This window comes from Paralichthys olivaceus, chromosome 7 (genome assembly GCF_024713975.1).
Source record: "Paralichthys olivaceus isolate ysfri-2021 chromosome 7, ASM2471397v2, whole genome shotgun sequence".
NCBI lineage: Eukaryota > Metazoa > Chordata > Actinopteri > Pleuronectiformes > Paralichthyidae > Paralichthys > Paralichthys olivaceus.
This window is the reverse complement of record NC_091099.1, coordinates 11193707-11205386: the sequence shown is the minus strand read 5'-3', so window position 1 is coordinate 11205386 and position 11680 is coordinate 11193707.

Genomic DNA, 11680 nt, shown 5'->3' with positions numbered 1-11680 from the left:
CAAGGACATGAGAACTCCAGCGACAGGGACACACACGCAGGCACACCTCCAACAAATGAGGGCTGGGTTTGTTGATGGTGGCTTGTGCATACATGTGAGTTCCTGGCGCAGCTCTCCAGTCTCACAGCAGCTTCACTGTTGTGATCTACTGTCCGAACCGTTTACTCTGAAATGTTGCTCCTGCCCCAGGCCCTGGTTTTTGTCATGTCAAACATAAGGTTATATGCAGGTCTACATGAATGGATAAATCTTGATGAATGTAACATTTCCTCTCTGCAGCTGATCTAGAAATGCAGCCTGTGAGCCTTAATGTCTTCCCTTAACTCGGACAGGCCCTATCTTGAATTGTGACACAGCAACAGAGACGAGCGGACATGATCAGGCAGACGCACAAGTAGATAAAGATCAGCTCTCTGACATGACCTCTGCCAATGACTTGCACACACACACACGCACACACATGCTCACTGCCCTGAACACAAACAATCCCACATCGACTAAAGCTAAAGGGGACGAGTTTACAGCTGCATCAGGTCAATAAGCTTTGTGTGCTTCATGCACTTTGAGTCCAGCTGTTCAACATAAGGTGAACGTTTCTAACAACCTTCTTCTAGATTTTTTTGTGCGTTTCACCTATATTGGTAGGACAGTAAGCATGAACAGAAAGAGCAGGAAACAAAAGCAGCAAAGGACGGGATTGAATTTGCGGTACTCCTTTCACAGCAGTAGATAACCTTGAGTTCACAACAACAGGAAAATCTGTGGCGCCTTCAAGCGAGGGGCGGGGCCTGGACAGAGCATGCAGGAGACCGGAAATAGCGAACTAATTGCGACAGCACATCAACAAAGGCATGACCAAAAACTCTCGAATCTCATTTTCTTTCAAAGTTGACATCTTTGTCTTCTAAGTTTATGAAACCTTTTTTTGTCCTAAATTTGTATTACTATTTTCGCCTCCATCACGTGCCCACTCGATAGTGGTGAATCTGGATAATCTGTTGTATTCTCACTTGGGCTTAGTATCTCAAAACATGTAGTTATTATTTGTTCAGGAATCATCTGTTTGATCACTGAAGACAAACACTCTTTTATCTATTATGTGTCTCTGCTATTCACAACAAAGAAAGGAAAGAAAAGACTGGATGATTATAATAATACAAGTCATTTGAAGAACACTCTACTCTGAACCATCATGCAGTCAAATATGAATAGATCTATTTTATTTATTTTAGAAAAACACTTCTTCTTCAAGTGTTGGTGCCATGGTGGTTTACCTTTCTTTCACAACTGATCTCTCTGAATGTCAGACCTCTCTTAATGGTTTGGCTGCACAATAACACTGGGTCGAAATTTCACTTAAAGTGGATGATGTGTATCCACTTTCAAATAAAATCTAGAGGAGTGCTTTTATTTTGAAACAGATGAAGAAACGCTGTCACAAGATACAATCTTAGGCAACTGAGGAGACCAGATCAAAAATATTATCACCTTGATCACTTCTCAAGATGTGGACTGGAAGCTGCAGATGTTGGCCCAACCAAAGATCCTGTTCTGCTCTCTGCTCTCCATTAATACCATTTAATTTTCATTGAGAGGATATGGAGGGGGAGGCCCTTCTTTGAAGATGATGCCTCAGTGTTGCAGAAACCAGCTCTGGGATAAAGGCACCAAACAATCCATCCAGGGAGATCAGGATCTTCTACTAGATCCTTCCAGTCCTGACATTTTAGGGCCAGTTGTCCATTATGTAGGAGTCACTGAAGAAGAAAGGGAACGAGGAACAAGGTCAGCCCAGCTCCTTCACAGGAACAGCTCCAGCAGGTTTCAAAGGGCTTATCCTGATCAGCTGGACATGTCTAGCACATGTATGAGCAAGGTTGAGTCAAGCCAGTTTTATTTATATAACACTGGTCTGTGTAGCATCTGTTACAGGGTGAACAAACATGCGGAAACAAAGCAAGAGTGCTTTTGTTCTGACAAAAACAGCAGCGTGCATTTATTTTTGTATTGGAATTTCAAGGAGTCTCATAATAGCATGAAGCCATCAAAGTTAAAACAGCACAGACACATACACAAAAAACAAAATGCTGAGCCTATCCAGAGAAACCGCTCTTATCAAAAACAAAAAGCATCCCCAGGGGGTATTTCACAGAGCACAATTAACAAGATTATTATTATTACCCATCAATATGCATGACAGTATCAAACTCCTAAAGCTAAATAGTCACATTTTCTTTATGGAACTAAAGAGCACCACGATGTACAGTATTTCATCTCTAGTGTAATTGATAGTGCTGGCATGTGGCTTTATGATCCTTTTGTGAAAATTAGTTCTCAGCTCAAAAAAACAAACACATAATGGAAAGACCGACCGTTTTACATTAACTGAGACTGTTACCCAACATGATAAATCATTAGTATGCAACATGTGTTTTTTTCCCTTCTCTTTTTCAGCCAAGCAATTTAAATGACACAGACCTTTTCATCTGAACGAGCCAAGAAAATGGAGCCACAGATTGAAGTGATTGCCTACTTGATTACTTGAATGATTAGCTGGTACGCTCATTAGATCTATTGTTGCTCTAAAACCTGCAATCTGGATTCATTGATCTTAGCTGCCGCTGCTAATTATTTAATTAGATTTCAAGCTCTTCGTTTGATATTGTGTTTTTCTATCTGCGTTTCTTGTATGTACATTGAAGAATTTTTTAAAAACTGAACTGGAAATGAATGTGTGCAGCTGACAATTTCTTGCATTTTTAAGTGAATGTCATTACCGTGCTATGGACAAAGTGTGCATTCACGTGTTACAGGAATCAACTTGGAAAGTGTTGTACACGAATAGCCGAGGTGCTGATGTCATCACTTATAAACCAGTTAACAAAATGTTACTCTAAGCTGTAAATAGTAGCTTTTAATGTGAACTTGTCAAATGTTACACTTTTGTCACTTTGTACACCAAATACAGTGAGATTACGTCCAAAGTCAATGCAAAGATACAAATAGAAATTAATTGTTTGTTATTTGCTTCACCTCCGCGAATGAAATTCACCAGAGACCGGTCCTGGCAACGATGCGCCCTAGCAGGTGATCAAACTGGCCACCAGTCAGCCTCAGGTAGCGCTGGAAATGGCCGTCATCCAGACACAGATCCTGGAGAAGTTGGCAAAATCCCTTGTGTTTTATGTGCCTCCAGATGGTCTTACACACGATGCCACTGGCTTCTCTGGCCTTTCCACAATAGGTACAATCTAGTGGTAAAGTTTCATGTTGCAGCTGAATACCCCTCACCTCCCCCTCACCTTCCAAACATGAAAGAGAACCTGTGGCAACATTCAGTTGTCATAACAACTCAAAAGGTCTTTAGTGTGTCCGGTTTGAGCCACTGTGAAAAACATGGCACCTCCATAGAGAGGACCCGCTCCTGATGTAAATATATATAAGTATTTAAATATGATGGGTCCATTCTAGGGTAAAGAAAACGACAATTCATACAATTTAGATGAAACACATCAGTAAAAACATCACTAGGATTATTTTACATTAAATTTCTGCTAATAGATCCCTTCACTTAGATCTTACACACTGGACCTTTAAGAGTAGATTTTATAAATTGAGAGCATGCTCTAACTGTTTCTCAATTGATATCCTTTTTTTGATGTTCTGTAAGAAAGATTTCATGTCCTCTGTTGATGTGAGCAAACACAAAGAAAATGTGATTTCATTTCCTCAAATTTCAATCATATCTTCATGATTCATTAGAAATGTTCCATTACTTAGCACTGAAGCACAGATAAGAGGTAATTGACAGGAATTGACTGCTATAGTGAAGCCCATTGAGCCGCTCATTATCTCCATGACCTGACCCTCAGCTTGCCCCAACAACACCCCACCAGCACACACACACAGGCCCAGCATAAACCACACAGTTACTAGGCAACTGCTGGAACCGACCCTATATCCATCCCAATCACACTGCCCCAAGGGCTGACACAGTTAGCAGTATTGGGGTGTGTGTGTGTGTGTGTGCGTGTGTGCATGCTTGCTAATTTAGTAATTTATTTAATTTGCAGAACTATTGAGGATGTTGATATTGTTAGATATGAACTCGAACCATTCATTCAGACCAAGACAAGCATTCACAATGGTGGTTGTGTTCTGTGTTTCTCTGAAGATGGAGTTTTGGCAGCCAAAGCTAAATTGCTTTGCTTTCTTTTGTTTTTGTGAATTATCAAAGTGCGCACTGCTGGGAGGTTTCTATGTACCTGCAGGCACTAGAGCCCAACATATAAGTGCATATGTGCACAGTAATCAGTAATAAGCAGGGAAAATGTCTGCCAAGTTTACATATGGGATGTCTCAAGGTTCAGGAAAATACACTATTCAACAAAGTAGAAGCTAAATCTCTAGAGCAATTACTGACATTTATCTACAAAAATATATATTAACAATCACAAATTCCCATTTACCATCTTTGGCTGAAGTGCCTTTCTGGAGAAATATTTTAACGATATTATTAGGTGTATTTTTGCTGTTGCTACAGCCCATACAAGACATGGGACGGTCCAGAGAGAGAAAAACAAAAAATATGTAAAGCAATGCCTTATACCCCTTGTCATGTGACACAGTAGCTTTGAAATATCGTTGATGTTGTGTGAGGCTGTTCAGCAAGTGCTTTAAACTGCTCATGTGCGCAATTTAAGATAAAAAAAAATCACTCTTCTATTTATTTTTCCACTTGCATCATCTACACTTAATTTTTTATTTATATAATTACATTTTTTATTAAAAAAAACTTGCAAATCTTGTCCTATCCAAATAGTATTTAAATTTAATCTCCCTTCTCTATCCGTCAGTTGCCCTCACAGAGTCCCATATGCTTAGTACGGCCAGTCTCCAGGCATCAGAAAGCGATGGGTGCATGTGGAATACCTGCTATATTTCTCAAGATGGATCCAAACTTTTTTACAGATTTATGTTCCCTTAACCCTAAACCTAACATTACTTTGGGACACTTGTGTGAAGTTGTTTCCATGTGTTTCCAGAAGTACGAAGCTAAAACCGTGATGAGTATCAACTATGTTCACAGTGGCTTCTATCCAATACTTAGTATTAGTTAGTATGTTTGCTGTCGGATGCAAAGTGTCTCTATGCTTTACTTGCAGGTGTGTGAATTGACCTGGATAACACACTAGATTCTTTATAGTAGGAATTATCTCCATTTTCTATTCCTTATTTGGGCCACAAAAATCTGTCTTCATCATTTGACAGCATGCGGGTCACACTAACACTGGTTAAGTTGATATTTCCAGTTCATTTGGCATGTCTGTCTTTTGGGTTCATCATTTTTAACAAAAAAACAGTATTTGAAGACTGATTTGGACTTTAATGACCAACATAACATTTGAAGCTCTGAGGCATGCAGGTCAGACTGAGAGAGAGAGACGAGACACAGCCCTCGACTCTTCTTTATTCTCTTCCTTTTTCTCTCTACAGTCCTCTCGTAAAAAATAAAATAAAATGAACAGCGGCAGTCATATTTCAGCAGTGCTGTTAGATGCGTATAGAGGAAACACTGGTGTTGTTTCAGGTGCCAGTTAGACATGAAATAAGACCCACAAAGCTTTTGAGACAATATTTTATTGCTCTGTAAAGTTATAACAGTGGGACTTTAACAGACGTAGGAGGCCATCAAAACCCTGAGCAGTTGTGTCTGTCACTGTTAAAGAATTACACTGCTCTGCAAAAGTGGCCAAACATCCTACCTAACCATCTATTCCTGTGCCTTGAATGGCTGTGGTATTTATTTTTAAAGAAATAGTTCAACGCATTACATTATAACTTGTTCGGAGAGGGTACTGGCTCATTTTGACAAAGAGCCAGAGGCAGAGACACACACGACACAAAACATCTGAGACAAATGGTCACCAGGGTGCAGGCTGGCCCGAGCAGAGGTTTGCCAATCTTAGTCCTCCAGCAACACTTTGATGAACATAAAGTAAGAGAACTGCCCGATCCCAATCAATACACTCTAAAGGCACAGACATACAGCACACAGACAAATACACAAACATAAGCACACAGACACACACACAGAGAGATAAAGAGATTCTTGTGAAAAGTGACTCAAGGGACAAATAGAAGACACAGCTGCCTTCAGAAGCTCATAGAGTCTAAATAAAGCTGATATCATGAGAGAGGCTGTGGTTCACAGTGATTTTAGAACAGCCGAGGGACATTGAGAGTCATGACACACAGGCAAACCATACTCAAATCATAGCCTTGCTTATTGATTCTTATAAAACAGACAGTTCTGGTCCTTGATTATAATTGGCTGAGCGGTTGTAAAATACCCCATAAACACACGTCTTTGACTGCTTTGCATTAGCATTACTGCGCCTGTGATGGAGAATAAATGTGAATTGTTCCTACAACATTACTGGCACTTGAACTACAACGAGAGAAGAATATTCTGGAGTGGTTTCTTTGCTTCTGCTACAACGCAATTAAAACACATTTCCAGAGCCTGAACCAGAGTCACTATCTGTCATCCAGAAACTAAAAGGACTCTGTGGCTTAGTCACAAAATGACTCACTAATCATTATATAGTCTACTAAATAAAGCCATCAGGACAAGTGTAATTGCAACCATTTTAGCAAAAGCCTGGTACCTACAGCCATGGCAGGTAGCCATTGTCCTTGTTTATTATTATTATTGTTGTTGTTGTTGTTGTTAATGTCTCATGATGTGCACAATTTTTTAGGTGTCTAGACTCTGTTTCTTGTCCCATGGAATGAAGTGTGTAGGGGTGAATGTGCACTGTTGTGAGACTAAATTTCTCCGTCCGGGACAATAAACTAACCTGCGATGAGGAGCACCGACATAATCACAGTTTCCACAAGTAGACAATTAATGGCGATATCCAGAAATGATCAGCCCAGTCCTCATGCTCTCCACTGGTTCTGTGTGTGGCTGCGTCGGTGTGTTGCCTGGCAACCATGAGCCTCTTTCACAGCAGACATTTTGACATTTGTCTTAGTTGGAAAAACAACAGGTGCTATTGATAACATGAAGTACGGCTCTGTTGGGTTCATTCGCCCCCAGTAAGACACAAGTGTGTGACAGTCTGCCAGGATGAACAGCACAAGTCCCTGAAAGGGAAGCAGCTAAATGGAATTAATCTATTATTGATTTTATTTACAACTGTGCTTTTCCTACTGTGACATGTTGAAATGTCAGAGAATAAATTTGTTGCCTAAAACCTCTCTGGCTGTAAACTGACCTTGTTTGACTTAGTGCTTTTACAAGACAGTCACATCATATATCTCAAACATTTTCAAAAGATAAACATACAGCAAATGATTTATTGATAACAAATAATCATTCTTCTGTCAAGCAATGTAGTTCTTCTTTATGACTTGTACTGATACTTGTTACAATATCCGTCAAGATTAGAGTGGAAACACAAGTGAAAGCAAATAAGTTTGAAATTATGCAAATAATGACACCATATGATCCCACAATGCCACAGTCACTTGTCATCTCATACATATTAAAACTTACCATCTGAATGATGTTGAATAAATGATACTGAGTAAATAAAAATGCAGCTATGTATTTTAGTTTCAGAGATGAACTTCCACTTTGATCTGATTTGCATAAAAAGGATTCTAAAAAGGATTCTAAGCCCTGTTTGCTTATCCTTCCCACCCACTCCCTAAGAGAGCTAAATAACTGGGCATTTATCCAATCATCAGTCATCTGAGAGTCTCAAGTGGGGCGCAAAGACCATCTGACAAACAAACACGCCACGGAAGAAATTATACCAGAACCAACATTGTAAAAGAAAGTGGAGAAGAAAGGAGATGAGGGGGATGGAAGGTAACACAGAGTAAGGTAATCGTGAATGCAGTCAAGTTCTCAAGGGTCCTGCGTCTTCCTGCAGCCTGGCAGGCTAATCCCAATACAAACGTCAGTTCACAAGATTTCAGAGAGTGCAGCGAACTTCAGGTGAACTCAGTGGCTCTCACCAGGGAACGGGCCAGGGGAGAGGGTCAAGAACACAGGTAGCTGTGGAGCTGTCTAGTAATACTCACATCAAGTTTAGACGCTCACAGTCAGTGGGACGCGTCTGCCTCCTGCCTCTGAAGAGAGTCCGTGGAAGAGAAGATGGAAGAAAGTAAACAATAAAGTCAGCCTGTAGGAATTTCTTATGGATTATTTTTATTTCAAATCAACACATAGAGCTACTTCAAACAAGATGGGAAGCCTTTGCATTTAGTGGTGGGAGAAGAACTGGCCCAAGAAACCGTGCTGCAGCGCCTTCTGTGTAATGATGCCTTGGATAGAAGACGTGAAGCAGACCAGTGAAGTTAGCAGCCAGCAGCGTGAATGTGGCCGAGATGTGAGTGAAGCCAGCAGCAGATTTGGCATTAGACACCAGCGAGACTCCGCAAGGTCACCAGCACTCAACCCGTATCAGATCAGTAAGGAGGAGATTACAGAGAATTCTGCCTTAAAGGGGGTAGAGATACTCAGACACATACACATACATCCACAGGAGCGCAGGCAAGTAGTGTAGATACTCAAAGCAGCTCAAGACAGATCAAGACACATGATCACACATGCACAAATACTGTGGTACACTTGTCTTTGCTGTATATGTCCTCAAGGGCACGGCTATCGATGTGATAAGACAGTTAATGCATCATACAAGCTTCAAAAGGCACAAACACGCTGCCTCTGCCGCCGCCACACTCTCCGACTATGATCAGAGTAGCAATAAATGTCATCCATGTCCGTAGATGTCTGCCATTATGGTGCAGGATAATGAGCAGTATTGGTGATTGACCTAATTTCCACCATGTCCAAAGCACTCCTCTGCCTCTCAGTGCCACCACGCATGAACATACATAAAAAGGCATTCAATCTTGTTTACGTATAAAGAGGGCACAGTCAATGTCAAGATGAATGGTTGAATGGGAGCAGAGGCTGATAAAAGAGAGAGCCGGACAGAGAGGAGAAGAAAGGGGTCAACCCACCACTCCAATGGAGTACTTGCTATAAGTGTCTCTCAGTGCCTGTGTGTGTCTGTTTAAGTACACGTCTCTTAGCGCCTACGTTCAAAAAGATAAAGACGTAATGAGTTTAGTTAGAGTTTCAGAAAAACTGCAGCGGGAGAGATAAAAGACTTGATTTGACAACATGAGCTGTGACAGACACAAGCCACATTTGGAGCAGATTGCGTATTCTCAGTGTGCAGCAAACTAAATATCATTGAAAAATACTGCTCAATACTGTGGAATATATGCAGTGCTTGCATTGACAAAATAGACCTACTTATCGCGCGTGTATTTGCAGTGCTCCAGCACAAATGCCAAAGTTGTTTTCTGCAGAGCTGTGCACATTTAAGGAGGTCTTCTCACCCCGCTTTCTTATTAGACACATATCCCAGCTACCAACTGCCTCTGTCAGCACACACATCACAACACAAACACAAAAACACGTCTCCAAGGGCATTCTCATACATGCATGCAAAGGCATACGCACAATCATGGCATATGCACATAGACACACACATACGCACGCCACCCACACGGGCAAATACCCCTTGGCTCCCGAATTCAGGCTGCTATAACTGTGTGGGCCATTTTTAGCTCTTTAATAATACTTGAATAGTTGTTACCTGAGATAACCCCAGGGAGAGGAAAAACAATTCCAGTCTCCCACAAGCTCTGGAGTTTAATCCTCTCTCGCATCCTGGGGAAATAATGCTTCCTCTAATAATTCCTTTGGTCTTTCAGTTCAACATTGATGTCCTTTTGTGTTGGCTGAGGCCATTAGTTCTGACACATGTATAATTGATTATCATATTAACAGCTAAAATCATTAAGATAATTTTTTTTCTGGGACCGTGGGGATGGACAAGGTGCTTAATGGCTTTGAGCAGTTGGATCCATAGCTTGTCCCCTTTGCTTTAGTCGGAGGTGTAGCCATGTGACCACAGGACCCTGCAGTGTTGTTCTTGTTTTTCTTTCACTCCGTCTTTCATCCCAGCTGTTTACTCCAGTGTCATGGGTTAGCACGGTCAGCCTCTGCTAGAGGAGTGGGGCTCATGCTGGATACATTGATATATAGGAGGAACACAGTCATCAGTGCTCTCTTTACTAAAGCTCAAAGGTCACCAAACAATGTTATTCAGAGGGTCCAAGAGTTCACAAAGAGAGAGAGAGAAAGGGAAGAAAACAAGAGAAAGTGGTTCCTGTGGCACAGTGCGATAAATGAGCAGAACAGAAATTACTTTAAACGTGTTGCCGTGAGCCAAATCAAAGGGCAGTGCTGGGCCAGCACTCTTTGACCTAATCTAAAAGGAGCGATTAGTGAGCAGAGTACAAATGTTTCCAGAGAGAACACATACTAGCACATGTGTACAAGTGCACACACATGTTTAACACCAAGTAATATAAGTCTGAATAAAGAAGTTTCAGAGTTTTAAATAAGTCAAAATACACAAAATTAAAGCCTTATGACAAATAAAATCAAGGATTAAGTTTAAGTCAAAGTATGATAAAAAAAAAGATGCCGTGCAAAGTATGTAAAGCTGCTTTCACACATGCACTGACTGAAGGCCACACATGTTCCCGAATTTTTCCAGAGGGGCTGTATGTGAGAATAGAAATGTCCAAATCACTTGCTCTGGACACAACTTGAAGAGATAACAAGATTCCAGAGCTGGGGGCTGATGCAAGTTTCTATGTGAAGTAAACAAAAACAATTCCGGAATGGAATTTATATGTCATGTCCTGCTTCCTGAATAGTCTACTGGCAACGCCCCTCACCCGAATGTTTTGGACATTTTCCTGTTGTTTTGAACACGTCTGATTCGGACAATCTCCTGCTGTGTTCTTCATAAAGGCAAAAAATAGCTGGGCCCAATTTCACGGAGTTGAAAACGGTTTACACTTGACAAACTTTTCTAGCGCCATCATCATGTCACACTTATATATTTTGATTTATGACCAAATATCTGCAAAACATCACGAATATCTTAGAAACTTAAAGCTGCATTACATTGGCTGTAGCCTTTAACTATCTTTTAATCAGTATTGAAACCTTGCTCCTGACAAATGTCAAATTCCGCACAATGTGCCCTTGATTTTTATGATATTGGAGATTGGAGATTGCGAACATTGAATAATAGAAGAACAGTCAAAAGTTTAATGAGACATATTCATCAAACAGTTGCTGAATTCAATGAATTTGAATCCTCTTTAGGTTCTCAGATAAGCCACAATGAATTGTACTCATTTGAAGTCATTATTTGCCTGTTTGTGCGTGCACTTCGATTTGATCCAAAACACAGTGGATATACTTTTTTTCTTAACACAATAGAAGGGTCAAACAGTGGTTAATGGAGGAGAGGAGTGGTCTATGACGTCAAAGGATAGTTGGTAGGAGACATTGTGATATCTGTAGCCCGTGTCCCATGGTTACCATATGCCGAACACCACCAGGGACCTGGGCTGGAGAAAGCTGGGTGACGCACAAGACACACACACACGCTACAGGACAGCTGGCACCCAGCACAAACGCACACAAACGCACCTATACCGGCAATAATGTGATTCCACTGCACCTGAATGCTGCACTGACGTCTCGCTCACACAGAGGGTGGTGTTT